This window comes from Struthio camelus, chromosome 4 (genome assembly GCF_040807025.1).
Source record: "Struthio camelus isolate bStrCam1 chromosome 4, bStrCam1.hap1, whole genome shotgun sequence".
Lineage (NCBI taxonomy): Eukaryota > Metazoa > Chordata > Aves > Struthioniformes > Struthionidae > Struthio > Struthio camelus.
Genome location: NC_090945.1, coordinates 20,102,042 through 20,125,100, shown reverse-complemented (window position 1 = coordinate 20,125,100; position 23,059 = coordinate 20,102,042). Strand labels below are relative to the sequence as shown.

General features: G+C 40.4%; 1 long non-coding RNA gene across 1 annotated transcript; it reads right to left on the bottom strand.

Moving 5' to 3' along the window:
• Window positions 1–345: 345 nt before the first annotated feature.
• LOC138067035 (uncharacterized) lies at window positions 346–21,018 on the bottom strand. The gene is made up of 3 exons (XR_011140704.1): window positions 20,965–21,018; window positions 10,517–10,662; window positions 346–433 (listed from the first exon to the last, which is right to left on the bottom strand). It is a non-coding gene; the product is annotated as an uncharacterized lncRNA (long non-coding RNA).
• Window positions 21,019–23,059: the final 2,041 nt, after the last annotated feature.

Below are 23,059 nucleotides of genomic sequence, written 5' to 3'. Positions count from 1 at the left end.
TTCTCTTCAGGCAGAAGGATGTCATCCTTGTACCAATGTGATTCTGTAACGTGTCCTCAACGGTGCAGATCTCTAATCCATGATTGGGACTGTCTGTCTCTTCATCAAGTGGTTATCTTCAGCAAAATTACCACCTTGAAAGTTAAGGCCACCTGGACAATCCAGCATCTTAAACACAAAACATAGTCATGCCTTTCTCCAGCTTGCTGCCTCATTTCAAGTCCAAGCCGTACACTGGATGAAGGAGGGTCTTTCAGAGCCAGGATGAAGCAATTAAAGGATGTATCAACAGGCGAATACTTCCAGGGAACATGGGAAAGCTCCTTAGCTACCCCTCACCTCCTTGAGAAAGAAGGTTTACACCTTGTCCAATAAAAAAAGTTGAAGCAGCAGTTACCTTACGTACGGATCCCCATATTGATCACCTGCTGGACTGAAATTCAACACATTTAGAAGCACAACGCAGGCCTGTAATGCACATGCTAAAGTCCTACCCAGAAGCAATAGTTTGCTGTTACATTTTTAAATGAGTTACCCAGCAGTGCAATGTACAGCATGCACGCTTTTGATGGAACCAGAGAGCTTGTGGAAACCAAGAGTCTTTTCTGTCCTTCTGACACTAGAGGGGATCAGCTTGCATCATTACATACCACACAGTCATCTGTAAAATTAAAAAATACCAAGTAGCAATATCTGTGTAAGCCCTGTTAGAGATCTAAAGGAAGGTTTCAGCTGCCTTTACAGACGGTCCTTTCGTACTAGCAGAATGCAAACCACTTAAAAAGATTTGAGTGCCCCTGAGAATTTCCTTGTCCTAAGATCAGATTATACTAGTGAATGTGCTGCTCCTATAGAGCCCAACAAAAATGGCCTGCCAGGGATAGCTGGTGTGCGGGAAACAACGCCTGGAGCAAAGGGGCTTTAAACCAGAGCACCTAGGCTGTTCTGTAACAGGGTAATTTGGTACTTTCCCACATGGTCAGCCAGCTCTCCTGGCCAGCAGGAGAGATATGTAGCAGACACATCTTTCTTTTAAAGGATTACTCCTGGCTCTGGAGAGGTCTGAAATTTTTGGCAGGCTTCACATGGGTTGCACAAAGGGAAAAGGAACCTCTTTGCTCCCTCTCCCACTCTGCAGCAAAGCAAGGCCCAGTTGTAATGCAGCTCTTTAAATAAAGAGGCACAGATGTGCCCTGTAGGCACTTAAAGACTACAAGGAAAAAAAAAAAAAAAAAGAAACAAAACGTTCCTGTGTGTTTCAGAAACGGATATATAACCATAATGCAGCCTACCATCCTAGGCACAAAATGAAATATTTTAAAAAGTATTGAATCCTTTGTGAATTTTCTCAGTGGATCGGCACGAAGCCATTTAGCCCAGATGTTTCTATATTTCTGATGCATTAGGAGATGCACGGTATCGCGGCCAAGTGTTAACATACTGAACTATAATGTAAAACATGTAAAGATACTGGCTTCCAAAGTTATTAGAAGTTTCCACTCGAACCACACTGCTTCCTCATGCAGCTCTATTTCCTTTAAAATAAGCACCTACGTTTAGCACGCATGAAAGAAGAACAAACAACTCTCTATCAAAACCTAATTCTGTAAGTTCTCTGGAAGAACACAGGGGCCAACTGAAGACTGACATGAAATCTTTCAGAAATGGGAACCCCAACTTTGAACAGCAAATCTCCTACTATAGGCAAACGCAAGGCCAACAAGCCACAGCTGGATACCACATGAGCAGGTGAAAAAGTGATGGTGAGATACTTGATGACAATTTGGTGTCCATAATATAGAGTGAGTCACTGCATGGTTCTCATGTGCATCTGCAATGGATTTAGCTATTTGTAGAGGTAGTTTTAAAGATATTTAAGCAGGTGCAAAGTCTGCTGAAGAAACAGTAATGGGAATATGAAGTAGCACAGAGCACAGCACGTGCTCTGAAGGACGCAAGATCAAGAGTGCAAAGAAATAAACTGGTGCTCTCCACAGAAGAACAGTGCAGTGGAATACCCTGCACTGCCAGTCAGTTCACAAAAATCGCTGTGACTGTAATTATCCAGAAGAGTTTAAAAATTTTCAAGGCTCATTTTTCTGCATGATTTACCTGCCAGGATGTGAACCAAGAGTTTTGTGCTTCTTCAAGACCTTGTTAACATAAAAGGATGAAACACAGTCCTAAACTAATTAGAATTAACTCCTACTCCACCTTTGAATTTGCAGTTGCCACTCTGTTTTAATTTCGGTATTTGCTAGACTACACCTTACATCTCAAACAGAAAATCTATACCGACAGGTGGAATGATTTCCATTGGCTTGAGTGGCTTTTGATTCCCTGCCTTTAAAAGAAAAAAAAAAGAAAAAAAAAAGGCTGATATTTCAATTCAGTCTGGAGTTTTGAGTTTAGGCTGTATACAGTATTGTGGTGTAAGCTACCATGGAATATCACATCAACTGCCGACATGCTGATTATCCTCTAGAGTAAAGTAGGCCATAGAGAGTTAGTTTCACTTCTAAAAAGATAAATGTTTGGTAACCAAATTTGCTGTGTGCCATTTGCCGATTATTTTGCTTTTTTCCCTGTGGCTGTACAACAACTTGTCATTAGACTGTATTTCCCAGCATAGCTCCTCCAATTCACGTTTCTGGTTATTGCTTTTATTTAAAAAAACATTATGGGAGTTTCAATTAGTCAGATGAGAAACCTGTATTTTAAAAAATGAGTTTGTAAAGCCAAGGCAGGTGGCATAATTTGTCCTACTGCATTATAGAGCCTACTCCCAAACCTTGCATTACTCGCAGGTAATTTAAACCATTCTGTGCTTTTCAAGTTGGATACAGTCCTTGGTAATTGTTGGACAAAAGCTGATGACATCTATAACCGCTAGATAGCTCTCTTCTCTTTAACTACAAAAGAATTACAATGCATTTATGAAAAAAGTCAAACACTCAGCATGTACTAGACTATTCTACACTGTTTCTAAATTGCTGCTCTACAACTTAAAAGCTAATGTTTGGTTTGTCCAGTTCATCTTTATCTATTTGCCGCCAGCTCAAAGGTTAAATGAAGGCAACAAACATGTAACGTTCTTTTAAATCAAAACAATTTGAGAAACAAACGTGACAGTGAAAAAAAGTAAGCGCAGTCTTGAACTATTTCTTTAACTAAAAGAACGCTCTCAAATAGCCACTACTGTCACGTTTATTTGTGAACTCAAAACTCCCAATTAATGACCTGGATAACATAACAATTACTTCTCTTACCCACTGGATGGTAAAAGTTACTCATAAAACGTATTTCAAAAGCTGTGACAAAAACAGCCAGAATGTAAAAACCACTAACAATGAAAGTGTATATTTGCCTTGGGTTTGCTCGCTTCCTTCTTGCGTTGTACAAGCCTGAATAGAGAAGTCCCTAAATGGCTGTTACAGAAACACAAAAGCTCCATAGAAGAGAACGCCAAAAATCACGGCCTGAGGCAGATGTCTGTTGAGATCTCAATACTAATGTGCAAAAAACACCAGATAACCACTCAATCTGCAAAGGCTACCTAGTATTAGGTCTTAAAATTCTGCCCATTTTTCTTAAATGTGAGTAGTTGCTGTCCTTAAATCTCAGCTGAAACGTGCTTTGGGGAATGAGACGGACTCAATTCCTGCAATTTATCCACGGATAACAAATGCCATGATCCTGTACCTAAATGTTTCCTGTGGAAATTCTATGCATCTTTTTTAGATTTAAAAAAAAAAAAAACTATTTCAAATAAAATCCTGAGTAGTGAAATGATAGCTTAAAAATCACAATTGCTACTCACCGAGATTCTGCACATGCTGAAATCTCTCGATTCTCTTTCTCTGCGGAAGCATTAACTAGATATTGTCTTTCTCTATACAAATAACAGACAGTAAGGACGTTGTCAGAAATGATCACTTCTATTATCTAGCTTCTACGCTTCATTTCGCAGAATTACTCCCTTCCTATATAATTCTCACTAATGTTTAGCTAGCATCCAAATGGTCCAGAGAGTCCACTTTGTTTAAATAACTTTAGGTTCTTCCAGAATCCAACTGTTCTGGCAAAAACATTTTCCTCATATATAGCCTAAACTTTTCTTTTAGTTTTATATGTGAAACACTAGTTCCAAAGAAACCTCATTTCTGACTTTTTATACTGACAGATGGAGGCACAGCAAAATGCCTGCATAGAAGAAACAACAGCTCCAATGGCTAAGCTGAGAGAAGCTAATTCACTGATACTGCAAAAAACATGTAACCTGAAAGCGTTGGAAAAGAAATGAATCATCACAACCAGTAGACTCTATTATTGCCCTGTACGTTCCTTGTACCACAACCTATTTTCTTCCAACTCTCTCATAAGAAAAGTAACAAACCGTAACATGACTCAGAATATATTTATGTACGAGGCCAACGTTATTTATAGGCTTTAAAGCTGCTGCCTTGTTGATCACCAAGCCTGTAGATTGATTAGTACATAACTGGCCCTCTTTCCTCTCACCATTTAAATATCACGTACCTCTAGGTTTGGTACATTGTTTCCTGAAGTAAAATTTACCTTGACTTTACTGGGGTTTTAAGAGTAGGAAGTTATAGCTGAGGTACTGTAAAATTTATTCCACAATACTTCTCGCTTTGTTCATAAAAATCCAAGACAGAAACGGTAGCACGGACTTTGGTATAAAAAAGGACTCCCCAGTACACGTGCAGGGGAACGCCGTTTATCATTTAAAAAAAAAAAACTAATGCATCAGTGGGAATAATTGCAGGCACCCACCCACAGCACGCTCATACTGGTTTAGGTATAGCTGATCTTGTCTTGAGGAGAAGTTAGCGCTAGTCCTTTTCAAATGATTTTGTGGCAGTTACTTATTTAACAGTGACTGATTTATTTTCAAAATGGGAAACCGCAGCATTGACCATCGAGAGAGATGAAGATCAGTACCCAGCAGATTCCACTGCAGATACCTTCCTACAAGCTATTGATCTGTTTTTGTCACTCTCAAGACTTACACAGTACCATTTTCATCTCCAGCAAGGCAACACTAGCATTCGCTGCAAGGAACAGCGACAGCCGTTTTTAAGAGGTATCAGGATCCACTGTTCTATGGATCAGCCACAATATTAGATCAGAAACAGGATGCTTAAAGTTCAAAAATATTATACCACTGTGGCCCTGCAATACATTGCTGCAGTTATTTCTCCTGAATTCTTTTAGGGATCCAAGTTATAAAATACTTCTGATTAGCAGTAGGAATGTATGTCAGAGACACTGCATCTAGCCAGTTTTATTTCTTCAGACATACCAAAAGAGGTTGATTTGATATAGTAGCCTCTTCTCATTACAAATCCACACTTGTCACAGAGGTTTCTTACAGTGAAATATGTACTTGGATAACAATGCAGCCAAACACTATGTTATGGTTTTTCAGATTTGACATGTCTTCATTTCCTTTTCCTTGCTGCTGCCCTCTCAGGGATTTTGCAGATCCAGTAGGAGATTGCTCACCTGGAATATAAAATGCAGGACTGCCTCCTGCTAATGCTATTGATCCTTCTTCCATTACAGCTCTGAGGGCTGTTGTTTACATCTCATTCCCATCACTAATTTCTTCTTCATACCCTTATTATATCCTACCTAGTGTGTCACTTGTCTTCCTGGTTTTCCAAGCTGCCTTTCTTGCCCCCTAAAAACTTAAGGGACGACAAACACAAGCCACCTTCCTTGCTCAGCATTTGATCATGTCCCTTCCCCATTCAAATCTGCCTACCAGATGCTCATCTGCTATCACAGAAGTCTACCCACTTCAAAACCTGACACAGCTCTTTCCAGCACTATTCATCTACACTGTCAAGCTTTGAACTGCCCTGCCCCTTCCAAACCATCACCGAGTTTATCCTCGTTCATCTGTGCGTCAGATTGTCCACTCCACGTCTCCATGCGTCACTCCACGTGCCTCTTCCCATACAGAGCTCACGCAAGACACATCTCTGCCATATGACTAGCAGTGACTAAAACGGGCTGGTAACATGAATCTTGTTTTCCTTCTCCTCAGATGACTTCTCTTTCTCTTTTACTGTCCTTCAGTCGGAAACACCTCAGAGCCAGCATCAGAATAAGAACAAGTCCACAAGCTCTCGCTTAGGGTAAGCATGCTACTGCCTGAGCAGAATCAGTCATGTTTGCAAAGATATTCCCCCTTCAAATGCAAAAAAAAAACGTTTGCAAGACCAAAAACAAAGACTTTGGAATTTAGCCCAGCAAAACATTGCCTTTTCATAGCGTTCTCTTAGTTTTTTACACATTTTCCAAGAGCACCAGGTCTTCCAGGCGCTTGTGAGCTCTACTTAAAAACGGTCATAGTGACCACACCACATCTGATGAGATTTGCCAATACTTTTATGAAAGCACTGTATCAAACATCAGGAATTAAAAGTAGGACCCACCCTGTGTGATATTTTTGTTCAAAGTGCAGCGCAAACCATAAATCAGGATGGCACATCAGCTAAAACTTAGTCCAGTTCCCTGCCTTACTCTCCCTGAAGGAGGAGGATCAGAACAGATAAATATTTCATGAACTTCAATTCATCCTGGTCTTTAGTGAAAAATGGCTACATTTAAAAACAAATATGAAAGAAGGCAGCGATCCAAAAGTGGTAAATTCTAGCCCCACAATAAATAAAGGGATAGAAGTCTGATAGACTTCAAAATGCGTAACTGCTATCCATGTGGAACCCATTCAGATAAGATACCACCTGCTTGGTAGGAAAGCACTGAAGCCACATACACTGCGTGGCTTTCCAGTGCAACAAATAGGCATACAGGCACCGAAAGGATGCGCAAGACAAAGGGAAAGCTTCAAAACAGACACAAACCATGCTTGCTTGCTGTCTAATATTCAATCAATCTCAATATTGTATCCATTAGGTAGGGGTGAGTCTCTGTAATACCTTCCACAGGAAAAAAAAATCCACAGTACCTAATGACATGTCAACTGCTATCTATTATAATGCATCGTTTTGTTCCAGAGCAGTGTTCGCTGAACTAGATACTGTGCTTTCCAAGCAACCGGGGCCTACCTTGCTCTGAAATAAAACTGTCCTTAACTGTGGGGTCAAACAGGAGTTTAGTGCTTTAGTTCATTACGTGGATTGAAGGTGCAGAGAAGTAAAAGGAGACAAAGTTCCTTTCTGCTATGCAACTAGTGCTGGCCATGGTTAAGGAAAGGATATTGAGCTAGCTGAAAAGGTAGTGCAGGATGAATCTGAGAATGCAGATTATTAAAGTCAATGGCGGGGGTCGCTGGTGTTAAGCATCCTGACAAAACCAGCCCTTTTCAAGCACAAAGGAGTTGCCAAAATATCCAGTAGCTTCAAGCACGTGCTAGTGAACTGTGTGTGTCATATGTGTTTTAGTCTTCTGGAAAACAAAATATCTTGTTTAAAAAACAATGGAATTCATCATTGCTCATCTGTAAGATTTCCCTATGGGAGAGGTCCAAGGAACCTAAAACTGATGGAACGAGCTTTTCCCAAGGTTGAAATAACATGGGTCCTCTCCTTTCACTTAAGCGTTCACATCCTTCAAATATATGCAGATTATGTTCATATCCCATTGTCTGGGAAATATTTAGTCTTTTACAATTTGTTCTCATACATCAATTTCTCCAGACTCTAAATCATTGCTGGTTTTGCCCTCAAAATCCCAGCGCCACAGAGAATTCCAGAGAATTTCCAAGGCAGTTTTTAAAATTGTAAATAGCAATGAAACCAGTGAAACGTTTAAGATACAGAAATTATGTTTTCTAGAGGGAGCCCCAGTTTGTACAGCAGCTAATCTTTTGTCACACAGAAAATATCACTTGTGGTTCCTCTGCTGCAACTGCAAGTGTAAAGCGTGACACTGTAATCAAAATGGTTGATTTTGTTTGCAAGCAATGAGCTAGGTTGGATTCCACAGAATAAAAAAAATAACCAATATACCAGAGTCACTACATTGCAACCAAAAATCCACTATTAAATGTGCAGAATAATATAATCAAAGCCTAATTTAAAGTTAACCTAGGCCTAGCCAGAGCAATGTTTTGCAGCGTTTGCACAAATGATGTCTGCAAGTCTATTAACTCTGGTCTGACAAACTGCATGAGCTTGTGTCCAAAGCAAAATTCGATTACACAAAACCTTTAGTCATTTTCCTGGAGAACAGTGAAGGTCTCAAAAGGCAAATTTTGTTACCCGTCCTAAAAACTGTAAAAAAAAAAAGGAGGAGCCAAGGAAGTACGGAGTTTGACAAACGTCTGACAGGAGTTGTCTAAATATGTTTGATTCTGCATTGATCTAGTAGCATGGACTAGATGACCACCTACAAAACTCCTAGCCCTACCTCTCATTCTCCTTAGAAAAATCTGTCCATGTTTTGGGGTGGAAGAGAAGCTAGATAACCATGATCAGAAAATTGAAAAAGAGAGCATCTAGATAAGGTTACAGATGCACTGACTTCATCTCTGTGCAAAGGGCAGGAACTTGCCTAAGCTACTCTAAGGGCATACATCTCTCTCCAAAAGTTTGAGTCGGATTTTATACAGCACCTGTAAAGAACTCAGCAACCACATGAGAGAGAGAGAGATTAAGGCCTTCAACCACTTCTGTGCTCCCCTTGAAGCTCATGTGGTGTAATTTGTCATGTGAGAATGTGAAAATAGGTCACACTAACAAAAAAAGTGTGAGGTCCTTACTACGTGCTCGGTTTACCAGTGACTTGCATGAAACCTCCCCTTCTCTACTTTGAGAGGCTCTATGACCTCATAGATTAATGGAAAATTTGTGGCGAGTTAAACTGGAGTCGACTCCAACATTGCCTATCAGGGTAGCATTATGTAGCATCAAGGCCAAATGCAGCACAGTGTCACATCAAATGGCAGAGGTAAATCTCCATGCTACATGGATAGAGACAGAAGAAGCCCTCGCTCTCCTCAGGTCTGCACAGCCCTGTAGGTTTTCTGTCTTTTCTGCCAACGCGTAGCATGTGGGCTTAAGGAATTGAGGAGAACCTACAGGGTTCTGCTGAGATGGTGAAACTCTTCATGCTACAGGGGGATAAGAGATAGAGAGACGCTGACCCATCTTTAATTTCACACCTGGCAAGTCCATAGTTGGGAATATACTTTCACTTTCCTTCATTGCGTTCCTCAGTTCCTCTAGCAAGCCACTGGTACTCAGTAGGATTTTTGCTGTCACCAGTAAAAGGCCTCAGGCTCTGTACTGACCTGGCAGCACAGGGGCTGAGGACTTGTCTGGCCTTGTCCTGGCCTGAGCCAGTTTTAGCCATGATGTCACTTGACTGGTAGGCCACTGCTTATTGCCTCACCTCTTTCAGCTTAGCCCTGCAAAAACCGCGTATGGGAAAGGGCTGACACACACGGATAGTCACTGCGGAACAAACAATCGCCGTCTGCGTTCTCAGGATGCTGACAAGTCGTCGTAAACCCCATCTCCTTTTAGAAACCGAAACTTTTGCCTTGAGGACCCAGAGACACCTTGGAAGGGTGAACAACATCAGAGAAAAAGGGCAGGTAATTGGAAGTCTTTCTTCTATAGCAATTTTTACCACAACATTGATGAGGCTTTTCTGTATTAATTAGGTAAGCTTATTATAGTAATCAAGTATTAACTACGCTATCAGTAAGTTCTTGGACCATTGTATGTGCTATGCCAGCTTTTGTCCGTAACTGTATTTTGAGTACTATAGCTGCCTCTTCAGAAAACAGGTAAGTCAAAATACATACACTCATCCACAGTTAAATGTTTGAAAGTTTCATTTCTAAGATGTGTCTCTCCTTTTCTCATTCAGTATCTTCTGTCAATCAAACTCCAGTGCCTCACATCACTAAAAGCTTTACAAACGTTTTCAGGACAGCTGTGGTTGACATATGAATTTCTCATCCTACCATAGTAGGTGTAAGAAAGCTCATTTGGCATAATTTGTCGTCCGAGAACGTGAAAATAGGCCACATTAATAAAAGAAAGCGTGAGATCCTTACCACGTGCTCTGTCAGCCAGCGACTTGTATGAAGCCTCTATAAAAGCAGTGTGAGTATATCCAGATATATAGACTATGGGGCAACAGGACTGCAGCTATCAATTATTTAAGGAAAGTCTGCCTAGAGACAGTCATGCCAAGCACCTGAATCCACTTTAATGGTGGAAGTGGACACATATGCTTGGGGACTTCAAATCCTTTATGAGTTAACACTCATTCATGATATATGAACAGCGAGCAAACTTTAAGGAAGACTGTAGTAAGTCTATGGTATTTAGGGGAGCGCATAGTTTAACCATCTTTGCTTAGTGTGGCTATGTTGTGACTGTTATCGTTTAGCAATGCTCAGAAGCTATAGTTCAGTTTGTTGTTGAACAGATGAAGAATTAGGACTTTCAAGTGATCTGGCATAAACAAACATTTCCATATCGCAACTGCTTACTTTAGTAGTACTTACATGAAAAGGCCCAATGAATAAAATAAGGGAATAATGCTGCAGGCTGAAAAAGCACTCCTTTTAACAAACGGATTAACTAGCAAGCCTCCACCACCACTTCTTGGATTGATTCCCAGGAAAATCTCGTGTTCTGGCTGTTCCTCATCCTAGATAAATAAATGAATACAAAACATTACTCAAATATGGAGAAAGTTGTTTTCAACAACTGATAGGAAGCTTTTTGATAATACTGCACTTGGTGTTAAAAGTAAACATATCTCAACATTTACACAGGCGACACCATTTCTCAAGCTGTATCTGCTCTTGACAAAGTATTTTAAAGTCCCCTATTTCTTCGCCAAGCCCAGCAGAATAGATAATACTGCAGAAGACTTTACTCCTAAAAATCATTTGAATTACTTTTTCCTTTTTCCAAAATACAATAACCAGCACTTTGAAGTTTATGGCAGAAAATAATTCAGTTTTCAGTAGACACAGTTTGAAAACATTCCGATCAATTCACACCTCCTTGCTTTCACACGATCTAAATTCTCTTGAGTTTCTGTTTCAGGAGGTATTACACAAGTTATCCAAAGTACAGAATACACTGACATTTGCCCTGAAAGGCAATCAAAAACAGCCAAAGGAACGATCAATCGGGGAGAAAAGTGTTAGACCCAAGGAAGCACCATGCATGCACTATAACTGTAATTACAAAAACTTATAGACAAAAGCTGCATAAGATGGGAAGAGGAAAAAAGGATTTTAGAGAGGTGAAAGACCAGAGAAAAGAAGAAAAAAGGAAAGCAAAGGCTTAGAAGCGAAGATAGAGGTCTGGCAACCTGCAAGCAGAATGCCTGGCAGGAAAGAAGCAGCAAGTTTGGCAGAAGAACTTGAAAGAAATGCCCCAGAGGGAACGAGTTGAGGGCGGGGAGCGAGAGCAAGAGGAAAAACATGAATTTACGTTGTGCCTGGCCACAGTCTAAAAACCTTTCCAGCCACATGTGCTGTGAGGGCTAGCAAGCAACGTGGATAAATACAGCTTCCTGAGATTTGTCCAGGCAACGTTTGGTTTGTGGGATGAAAGCATCTGCAGTTCTTCTAGGAGAATCTAAATTAAGTTAGAATATGAGGTTTTTATTATGATTACGTCCCTCATTTTAGAGTCGTAACAATTATCTAGGTCTGTATCACGGTCCTGCTCTTACTCTGGTACAATTATCACTCTGCTTTTTCGCCACTTCCTGTTCTTCTATTCATCACTAGCATGAGCAGGGTAGCCAGATGCAGATTCTCTGCTATGTAATTAACTCATTCCATGTTCTGGACTTAAGAGGCCCTCTTACATAAAATGATATAGTGGGTACTTAGTTATGCTAAAACACACAATAGCACAATCTCTCCGCAATGGGGTCTCAGAAGTGAAAAGTACGAAGGACTCGAGAGAGACATGATTTGGGTTCCTTTATTAAAGGATTGAAAAAAAAAAAAAAAGCCAACACCAAACAGCATAAAACGTTCATAAGAACGATCAAGCTATCTTTGAGATTCTGGTTCTAGTTAGCTCCCTATGGTCCTCCACAGGTATTCTGAAATACCTAAGATGTAAAGAGCTATAGAGGAAGCTGGTCTTCCCCTGAACACAGATGAGAGGATTGCTTCTGCTGTTCTGCTTCATTCCTCCCACTGGTGTTACCGTTCTGTTACTAGCGATGTGCTCAAGTGCAACCTCACCTTGAAAGGCACTTTTCCTGCTCTGCCTACAAAGTTTTGTACCTTATTACAATACCATTACCTTGTAACTTTTTAAGGAGCATTCTTCTCCGCTTGTATTGGACTATGATGCGTTGCATGGAGGCTTTTGGAGGGCTTTCCTGGCTAACAGCAGTTTTGCTTCATGTGCAGTTCAGTAGCCATTCCTTCTGTGATCTTAGGATATGCTGTTTCTCTTAACCACTGTGTAACGGAGGAAATTACATCCGCCTCAGTGTTTACAGTTTGCTGAGGCTCATAAAAACAGAGATGCATTAAGAACGGAACATTCCTGTAACTGTACGAGAAAGATTTGTTTTCTTCCTGGCTCCTCCTCAGCACTCAACAGCTAACAGGACCAAGCTGCCTGTAGTGAACACAGGAGATATTAACAGGGTTCTTGGCCATGTACCACAAGAACTTATGCCCAATCCGATTCTAGAAATGTGCTGTGTTGTGTAGGAGCGCGGGGAAGAAACATTACAGTAAAGTCTTACTTGGCTCTTTTTAGCAGAACTGACAAGCTGGTGTAGCCTGAGTGAATGGAGGCAGAATCAGTTGGCAAGAAAAGAATAGTACTGTTCAAGCTTGATTCTGTAACCAAGTCTGATGGGTAGCTTAACATACCGTACAGCCCCTAAGTCAGAATAAAACCCGTAACATGAAGAAAAAAAAAAAAAAAAAACCGAACATACAGCATGTAGTCATCAAATCTATTCATACATTCAGGACTGGCTGCATAATCAAAGGAAAATTACTTCACTGGGCACACAGCCCAATAATGCGCTGGAAAGAGCGAGACTTCTATTTCTTGGATTTAATTATAGGCAACAAGGATGACATCTCTAACCCCACAGAGCTCATGTTCTTTGAGCAATTAATTATGACCTTTTTGTTTACCACGGACCTGGAAATGTAGCATCACAAAGCAAATCCGGAAAACAAGTAATTCTGGCATCATGAAAAAACTGCACATTTAAGCAGGAAGAGTTTTCCTCATTCTAAACGTAACTAATGTTTTGCATTTGCAGAGTTCTTTTCCAGCCCACAATGTCTGTCCTAGTTCAGCACGGATCAGAATTTTAACCTATATACCCTATCATCCTGTCAGTACCACTTAACTTTCATTAAATTGGAATGTCTTAGGCCGAATTTTGACTCCTTGGTTGAGGCAATATCATGAAGCAACTGTGCTCCTTATGTATGCCCACTGGACCTACTCCACTTTCCCTTAGAAGAAAACAGGCACAAAGGCAGAGAAGGTGCCAAGTACTCCAGCAGTTTCCCCAGCCCAGATAAGGAGAGAACAAGCTCTCCACTGGACAGTATGTACCACAGAGCACACTTGCCCTGTAGCATGACTGAGAACAAAATAACACAGCTCTCTAAAACTGTACTTGAAAGTACAGAATGCTGGGAGATGACCTCAAGAGGTCAACTAAGTCCACCACAAAATGCTGAGGAGGGACAAAAATACCGTTAGCAATTCTGGGAGAGGCCTGCCTACCCTGTTTTTAAAAACCTCCCAAGGAAGAGACTCCACAGCCACCTCAAATAGTTGTCTGTTTCAGGATATCAGCTCTTCCTGACACTGAAGTATTTTTGCTGCCCGATACTCTAGCTACTTCCTGTTCTGTTCTTAGGGGGCACGCAGAATCAGTTACCACCATCCTTTTTACAGCCAACATTTTCAAAACAGAAAAGCTGTACTTAGTCTTCTACAAAACCAACAAACATCCTCCTGTCTTTCTGAACCTCTTACTGCCTTGACATTGTCTTGTGAATTTTAACTTATCTTAAATGTCTTTATACACCATACCCCCACTAAGCTTTTACGCTAGGGAGTAGAGCACGTTTCCACGCACAGTCTGACAAATGACGTCACGACTAACACACTCCAGAGTGACCTCTACTGCTTTTGCAACAGCATCACATTGTTGACTCACTTCTGTGACCCGCTGAGACCCCATTTCCATACTTTTCCACAGCATTATTCCCTGCACAGACAGTCCCTATTTTACACTTGTACGTTAGACGACTTCTTCACCGCTGTCACAACTTGGACTTATGCTTTGTATTTCATGTATTTATTTAACATCATTTCACCAATTTACCTGGAGTTTAGAGCTTCATGCTCAAGTTGTTACAAAACCCTCATCCTATCTCGATTTCCACCACAAATGTTTTACAACAGTCTCTTCCACTGGCCGTGTTCCAGGTCATTAATGAAAACATTTAAAAGAACAAGATTTAAAAACATCCTTAGATCTCCACCTCTAATGCCATTCTAGGTGACATCTAGCAACTTATAATTATTCGTTGAATGCATTTTCTCACTGGGCTGTACCTTCATTATGGTTTATAGGATGATACTTTCCTATTTTGCTAATACGAATACTAAAGGGGAAATAAGTCACAATTCTTAGTAAGGTTAGAGCCATTTGACCTAGTTCATCCTAAAAATATCTACACCACAGTTGTGTACAACTTGTTGCCTAGGTATATTCAGTTAGACCTTAACAAAATGTTTCAGATATCCAAGTACGTACAGCTAGCACAGGCATACAGGCAACGCACTGGGCCACACTGGATATAGGACTTTGATGTGCAAAGAGCCAGCAAAGATCTAAATATAACTAGGGTGACAATCAGATTCCCAGAACAGGAAATTCTGAATAACAATACAAACTAGTTAATTCTTTGATGATTAAACTTCCCCAGGTCCTCCTCTTTCTTCCCTTTTAACAGTAGTTCCTTTCTTCATCTCCAATCTCCCAAGACTGTATGAGCCGTCTATCAGTTCCCGGAGACAATCATTAAGTTCTCACAGAGACGGTTCCAGCTAATCTTCCAAGTATTCTACATTTCATCAAACTCCTGACAAATGCTGAAATTGGCTACCTATTCCTAAATGTGTTTTCCAGTATTTTCTTCTGCATTCTTAATCCTTGTTTCCTAAAAGAGGGTTAAGGATTTCAATTATCTGCAGTGCACCACATGAGATCAAATATGTTAAATAAAATGAATGTTCAAAACCTGTAACAGTTCTTAAAAAACGAAATTTGATGCTGGGACCAAAACAAAGCTGATAACTAAAAAAAAAACTTGTTATTATCTCTTAACGAGAACGACTGATTATTTTTTATATATCATTTGACAGCATTCATCTTCATTAATTCTACATCGCAAAGTTGAATTATTCTGGTTGATGAAGATCATTCTGACTCCAAAATATACTTATCAAAAGAAATTAAAGCTTGGTGCTTATCAGGCAAATAAGCATGTGTTACTAACCAAACATACAAACCCTAACAATGAGATAATGACAGGTACAGTGACACATACAAAGCACTGCTATTTAAAACTAATAAAACACTTTTGAGTTTCCTAAAGGTAAAGAGCAACGTAGATGTCAATCCCTACAGTCTTCAGAAAGAACATCCTTTGCTTTTTGAATCGTGTTTGCGCCCTCTCTCAAAAATAAAGGAAATATCTGTTTTGAAAAGCGACTAAGACGATTAACTGCAGTCGTCTGGAAGGTCGTACCAGAGGCAGGCGAGATTCACAGAGCTAAAATGATGCATGGCTCACTCTTACATACTGCGTGCAGTTTTCCACCTACGACCAGTGCATTTCCGAAGTTTTGGTATATACGTCCAGTGAGTTATTTCTAAAGAGAATAAAGACGTCTGGATTCATTACTGTTTTCCACTGACCTCTGCTAACTCAAGATACATTTGTCAGATCTTCAATCAAGCCAATCCTATTTCTGCGGATGCATGAGAATAACAACATGCAGGTAAGCAGAACCAGCCAAGCCTGTATTTTGATAGGATGGACATTTCTGAATCGGGCTTCAAAAGCTGTGTTTTGCTCAATGACAAGCGAGATGACTGAAACTAGCACTATTTTAATTTGCACAGAACACATGGTTCTCCGGCTGAGAAAACTCCTACCTTTTTCTGGGAAAACTCTGACAAAACAAACGGACCTAGCAGTTCCAATCTGTGTTCTTTCAGGATGCAGACTGACACAGCAACTTTGGTCTTTTAATGCAGCAAGAGATTTCTGGGCATAGTACAGATATCTTTTGCAGATCTGAGAAGACAGGAAGATGTCTGCAGGGCCTGCTCTTCACCTTGAAGGTTGAGTTTAGGACAGGAGGGCAGGAAGAACTGCAGACCTGTGTAGCTCCCTAGCTTCTCTAATCACTCTTCAATGAGTGAGTTTTTTCACTGTCTTGATAAGCGCAGGCCAGAGGCTGCTCCTCAGGAGCAGATTCACGCTGCAGGGTGGTGTTAGGAGATCAAACACAAATTCTTTCAGGGCTCAAGAAATCTCGTCTGCCCTAGATGTCTACTAGGTTCAACCACTGGCTGGCACAGTTACAAAGTCTACAGGAAGTCCACTGGAAGCTGTACCGCCCCCCCCCCCGCCGTTCTTCAGCGTAATACAGGTACGTTCAAGGATTCTCGCAGTTTAATTTCTCACATAGCTTTTCCAAAATGAGACACGAAGCACAGAGTGCTGTGCACTCAGAAATCCTGTGGATTAAACATCTGAATACAGTTACCACTCTTGCATACCAGTGACTCATGGGTTCTCTGGGAAGAAAAAGAAAAGCCAGCTTACATTTCAGAGAAATCCAAGTCCTATGACTCTGCAAACATACAAGAGAAAGTTCACCCAAACACTTTGCTCCTCAAAGTACCTTCCTGGCCTCCGTTTCTTATTTTGCATGGGTTGTCTGAGGATGTAATTAAACCCCGATCTTATCTTCCAGGAACAAACACAGGTTATACATCAGAAAATAAGAGTGTGTGGGAGATGGAACCGTTTTTGTACTATATTATTGTTAAGGCCATTCAGACCTTCCTGGTCCTTTGTGGCATGCCCTGAACTACACCATAATGACGTATTATTAATCAGTATGTTTCCTGCTCTGAGGACACGAGAGCCTAAGATGATAAATAACATACAAGAGGACAGAAGACAGAGGCAGCTTGCTTCTATCATTTAAACTTGCTTTCCTGAGTTCAATAGTCTCATTTCCAGAATAATTCACACCTGTATACTTTCAGGCTGGATTTTTGGGTCTGTTACTGAAATTGAGATAGAAGGTACAAACAGAAGCACGTACAACTATTTGTTTAGATGGTTCAAGTACTTGGGTATTTGTGTTTACACCTGTATCTGCAGTTCAGCACAGATATAAATCACGTCATGTCATTTTGTGAGTGCATTTCAGCGCCTTTTAATTAGAGAAGTCACTCGTGCATAAATAGAACTAATTACGTTTACCCTTTCCCATAACATGGCAGGCAAAATAAAAAGCATAATATTCCAAGAGGATATAAATTTCAATAAATTGCTCTAGGTTACCTTATGTGTGTACAACTAACATAGTATTACGTTTGCCATTTTTCAGTCTGGAGTTACTTTCTACAGATAAGGTCTGAAAAAAGGGAGATGACTGAAGACATCACTGTTGCTGCAGGTCTCTGATTGGATTCAAATTATAATGGCATTTTTATCATTACCTCATTGATTTTCAGAAAACGTCTTTTTAATATCCCACCGTCAGAACACTGTTTTCATCTAACAGTGACACAGGTACATTTTGTCATACTGTGCTGTACGTTTCAGGAGTCCATATCCATCCCGTTTATCATTCAATGATGCGCAAACAGTATGGGTCACACTGCATTCTCGAATACAGCCAAGCGCATTTTGAACCCAGCGTGGAGTTTACTGTTACTGATGTATTTCAAGAGCTCATTAGACCTTAGGCTCAAGGGCTGCCTCATTTTTAATTTGTAAATTTATCTCATTTTCGTGACTGACTTAACACAATCATGAGACCCAGTGTTATATCCTACCGTTTCTTCACTTTCTGAATGCAACAACTACTAGATATAAATGCGAAGCTCAAGACAGAAGGATAGTATAAAGATGCAACAGATCATCTTAGTGCTAAGTGCAACATACCCAAGAATTGCATGTTTTTGTACCCAGCAGCGATTTACCCTGCCACTGTGCTAAGTTATTCATTGAAGATAGCGTTTCACGTCACCAGAATTCTTTGCAAATGTATTATTTGCACAGAATCTTCTCCCTCAACAGTGCCTTAGAAGAGCTGAATATAGATGCCTAAACTGAAGCCCACTCATGAATTGCAAGTGAAACACAAACCTGCGTTAGCCAGTGAGATTTAAGCGCTCAAGAATGCAGGATACTTTCTATAAACACTCACAAGAGAGAATCATATTTGCAATTAACAGCATGCCAAAGTAAATTGGGAACAAAGATATTCTTGAGTTAAAATAAGAGGAAATCATACCCAAAATGCAAACCCAACTTCTTCTTGAGATTTGAAGTCTAGCTGACCAATAATCCCTACATCCTTTCCAGCCCTGCCATTCTTGCATGCTAGTAATGATAAGCCATTCTCTAAGCTTCCAGCTGAGATTTTCGGTCTTTTTTTTTTTTTTTTTTTGGGGGGGGGGGGTGAGAAATGCCAACAGCAGTTCTCCTGGAAGAAGCTCTCTAGGGTCTTGACCTGGTGGAATATCCCAACACACTCATTCTCTCCTGAGCTGTCCTCCTCTACTAGTTCTAGTGTCAGATGGAAGAGCGCAGTTTAAGCAACTTGTACAGACTTTTATTCAACAGCAGGGTTAACTGTTAATTTACAAGGTCCAGAGAAGCAAAGTTTTGGCGTTCTTTAGTTTCAGTGCTGCCTCTTCAATATTCACCTCTGCTTTGTATCCTGAGGAAGAGATGACCCGTTCTTATTCATAAAGGTCAGGTATCCTTCATTACCTGTGGGGGCACCGCAGCTTCTTACTGGCCTAACCCAGTCTCTAGTCTCAGACGTAGATCAGTATCCTTCAAGTCCCTGTTGTAACGGCAAGTTAGACCTCTACTATTCATTCTTTCACTCCAGGCAACAAAAAGAGGTTGCAACTGCAAATTACTAGTTCACACAAGTGTTGAAATAAAACCTCCAGCGCTCTCCTGCCAGCAGACCCTTCCACAACAATTTCACATCATTCTTCTTCCCACATACCCCTCCTCTGCTGACTTGCACTTACTCCCAGGAATCTTCTAGAAGAGGGAATCAGTGATGAGACATTGTAATCTGCAACCCTTTCTCTCAGGTGCAGAGAAAGACGCTGTGAAGACATTAGGGCTAAACTTGTCAAGACACGAAGACCTCTTAGGTAGCTGGCACGGGGGGGGGGGGGGGGGGGGGTCAGCCTTGGTAACATAGTTTGGATGATTTGTTATGCCAATAAGCCTCTTCTATACTCTTTCGGGCCACTGTATGACTGCATAAGGTGCAGAATACAGGAGAAGAGCCCAGAATATATCACACATACAAACATGAGAATAGAAAAGGCAAAGAGTCAGACAAAAGTACAAATGCTGAATCCTGGCAAACGCAGCCCAAAGGAGGGTGTGCCTGGCTCCTTGCACCCAAAGTGAAGCATTCTTGGCTTGGGAAGATAACTTGTGCTGCAGAGAGGCTGTGCAGCCATTCCAATGTCAAAGAAAGATACTATTTGTAAACCTGTTATCTTCTGAAGAAAAAAAATGTTGTGGTACTGAAGCTGGAACACATGCAGGATGAGCAGCAGCCCACAGAGGGCCTAGTAGCCTATGGCCTTCCAAGGTTTTACCAGAGCGTATTGCTCTTTGCCAAGATGAAACATACCAACATAAACAGTTCTTCCTCCCAAGAGGAGATCAACTACATTCAATTTGTTCAGGGCAACAGCTTCCGGTTTCCGCTGAGTTCTGAACTGGCAGGATCTGGGAGGCACAGCCTCTAGCACGCACTCCCCTCAAACTCTGCTGCTCTGACCTAGCCCAAACCAGTCTTGTGGCAGGTGATTCAAGGTCTGCCCCTGTGTGAGCTTCGGCACTGCATTAATCAATTTGGTGTGATCCTGTTCTCTTTTTGAATACGCCCTATGAAGCTGCAAAACTAGTTTTTAGCCGTTTGCATCTCCTTGTGCCATTCGTACCATGGTTAGATTCAGCATATGCCCTCAGTCTAAACGCCTGCTGTTTATACATATCCTACACTTTCTCCACAAGAATTCAGGCATAAATACTACTGTCCCCCTAAAAAGGGGATATATTGACTATTATAACATTCAGCACATATATATACAGCAAGTATTCCTTAGGATTGCTGTGGTACAGCATATATCCCAATTCAGAAATACCTGGAGTGATACATCAATTTTAACTGAGTTTTTTTTTTCCTCTAATATGCCCTTCAGAATATGTCACAGTCATCCAATCTTGCTAGGTAAAGAACTGACTTGAAAAAAACCTTGGATCTGGACATTTATAACATGCACTACGCTATAATTCTTCTAGTTAAGAATATGCAACAGCTAATGTAAACCAATGAAGCTCTCTAGATTTTAGTGTAGCGGTGCCAATTCACAGCACATATAGATTTAGCTGTACTTTTCTAGCTAAAAAATATCTTTTTAAAAGCTACCCCAATAAATAAGCTTTTGACTCAAATGTAAAATAAAGGAAAAACCAACCAGACTCTCTTTGATATGACTTATTACGGTTTTTTCCTTCTCTCTCAGAAGTGCACCTTTATCCAGCACTGACAAACCCCAAGCCCCACCCTTCTTAAGATTTTCTCTAGCTGAAAGGCACAGTGAACTGAACAATCCCACCATACTTACACAGTATTCCACTCTCTCCTCAGTTTCTTATGGTCTCACCTCAGACATTTCCTTCTGATGACTCAAGACACAAAAATACAAGCTGAGAAATGGAGCCTGCCACCTGCAGCAGATAGAAGGAACTTATTCTTAAAAAGAAGACATATGACCTGACAACAAAAGGCTTGTGCGTAATTTGGTACAAACAGCACAAATACTCACCATTTCTTCGTGCCCTTGCGTCGTCCCCAGAGCTGTGTGTTTGTGCGTGTGTATCCCTGGTTCCAAGTCATATGGGAGGCCTCATTCTTGTGTCCTGTGACCACGTAACAAAAACTTATCAATATCTACTTGTCTGCTTTCTGCAAAGTATTTCTAACTGTTGACTTCCTCATTGACATGACTGTGCGAAGAACCAGTCTGCGGAGGCCTGGAGAAGAGAAGCTTTCTCCTCCATAGCGAAATATGGAACATGCATGCATTTGACATGTCTAGACGCAAGCTTTACTTCTGAGTAATATGCTCCTTCTATCATTTTGCAAATATGTACAGTAACCCTGGAAATAGAAAGGTGATTGGAAAAAAACAAAAGAAAAATAAAACAAAGCAAAAACACTCTTCAACTGAAACCTCAATTTAAGTGCTTGAGAGTCCCAAGTCCTAAATGCACTCTTCTCCAGAGAGGTTTTATGGTAATACTGTCTGTGGGCTACCAGGAGAATGGATCAGATGCACAAATTGCTGTTCCTCTTTCTGATATAGCCCAGCCCCATATCATCATCCGAGCACAAATTTGAACTAAAATCTTGAGACTGGAGGAAGACAGGAAGAAAAGCCTCAAGAAACAATGCAGAGCTATACTTATATTTCATGATAAAAACGCTACCTTTAGAGTTCAGGGTATTTAATTTGTTTCCGCCCCAGTGGAAGGCTACATCTGGTGAGAAAGAGAGCTCAGAGCTACTCACAATGAAGAGGGAAAACTGCTATAAGCACTTGAATAAACGTATTATGCACAGAGAGGAACTTACACCAATGACCAAACTGACATTATATATGGATAAAACAGTACGTCTGTAAGATTTGAAATGCATTTCTAACGAGCTAGTTAGTTCATACAGTATATTCTCTATGAAAAATGAAAAAAAATTAGAACATTTAACCTAAAATAAATAATACAGACAGAGATAACAGCAATCGTAAGATTTTGTTCACGCTGAGTGACCAAAAAATAACTCCACTGGAGAACCATAAGAAAAATCCTTCAAAATTTGACAGTATCACATAACATATCCGAGAAAAATTTGCTAATGCTTTTCTGTTTAGAGAAGCACGTAAGAAAATGTACTTGCAAAGGCACATTTACCTTTTCTTGTTTAATTAATCTTGTTTTATTTAATTACCCTACTTGAGTCAAAAAGCCTTACCTTTACTATTATAATCACTATCTACCAGCTACAGATTTTTGCTTTAGAAGATAAAGAATACATTGAAAAATCATTAGCATACAAACCAAACTACTTTCGGAAAGAACTGACACTTCACGTGCTGACTTTTTATATTTATATGTTGATACATATAAAGAACTGTTATAATTCCTCCACTCTCTGTTGCTACCTAGCAAACAGAACTTTCTGATGCCGTTTTGTCTTGTCATGACAAAAAAACAACACAAAACCAAAAATCAACTCACATGACAGATCATTAGTTACTCCCACACATTAAGCATGGGGTATTAGAACAGCAATAGCAATAATTACGAGTGGCCAAATGCCACTGCCATCACTGGGAATCCCACCACTGATTTCAATGAACTATGAATCAGACAACGAAGCCACTCTTCACATTTGTTAGGAAGTCTAAACTAATAAACACGCCATTAATGCTGCACAGCAGGAAGCCAAAAATCAGATGTTCACTGCTGATATTTACTCTGAATACAAACAGTGGGAAATGAGAAACATGATGATACCATTTCTATTTTGGTGAAGAAATCCTGTATTAAAACAAGTTAACGTTACTCAACATCCGTGGAGTTATACCACTGTAAAACAACTGGAGGTGAAATCAGAGTCAAACACGGAATTTGCTGGAGAAAAAGGAGAAGACCCAAGAC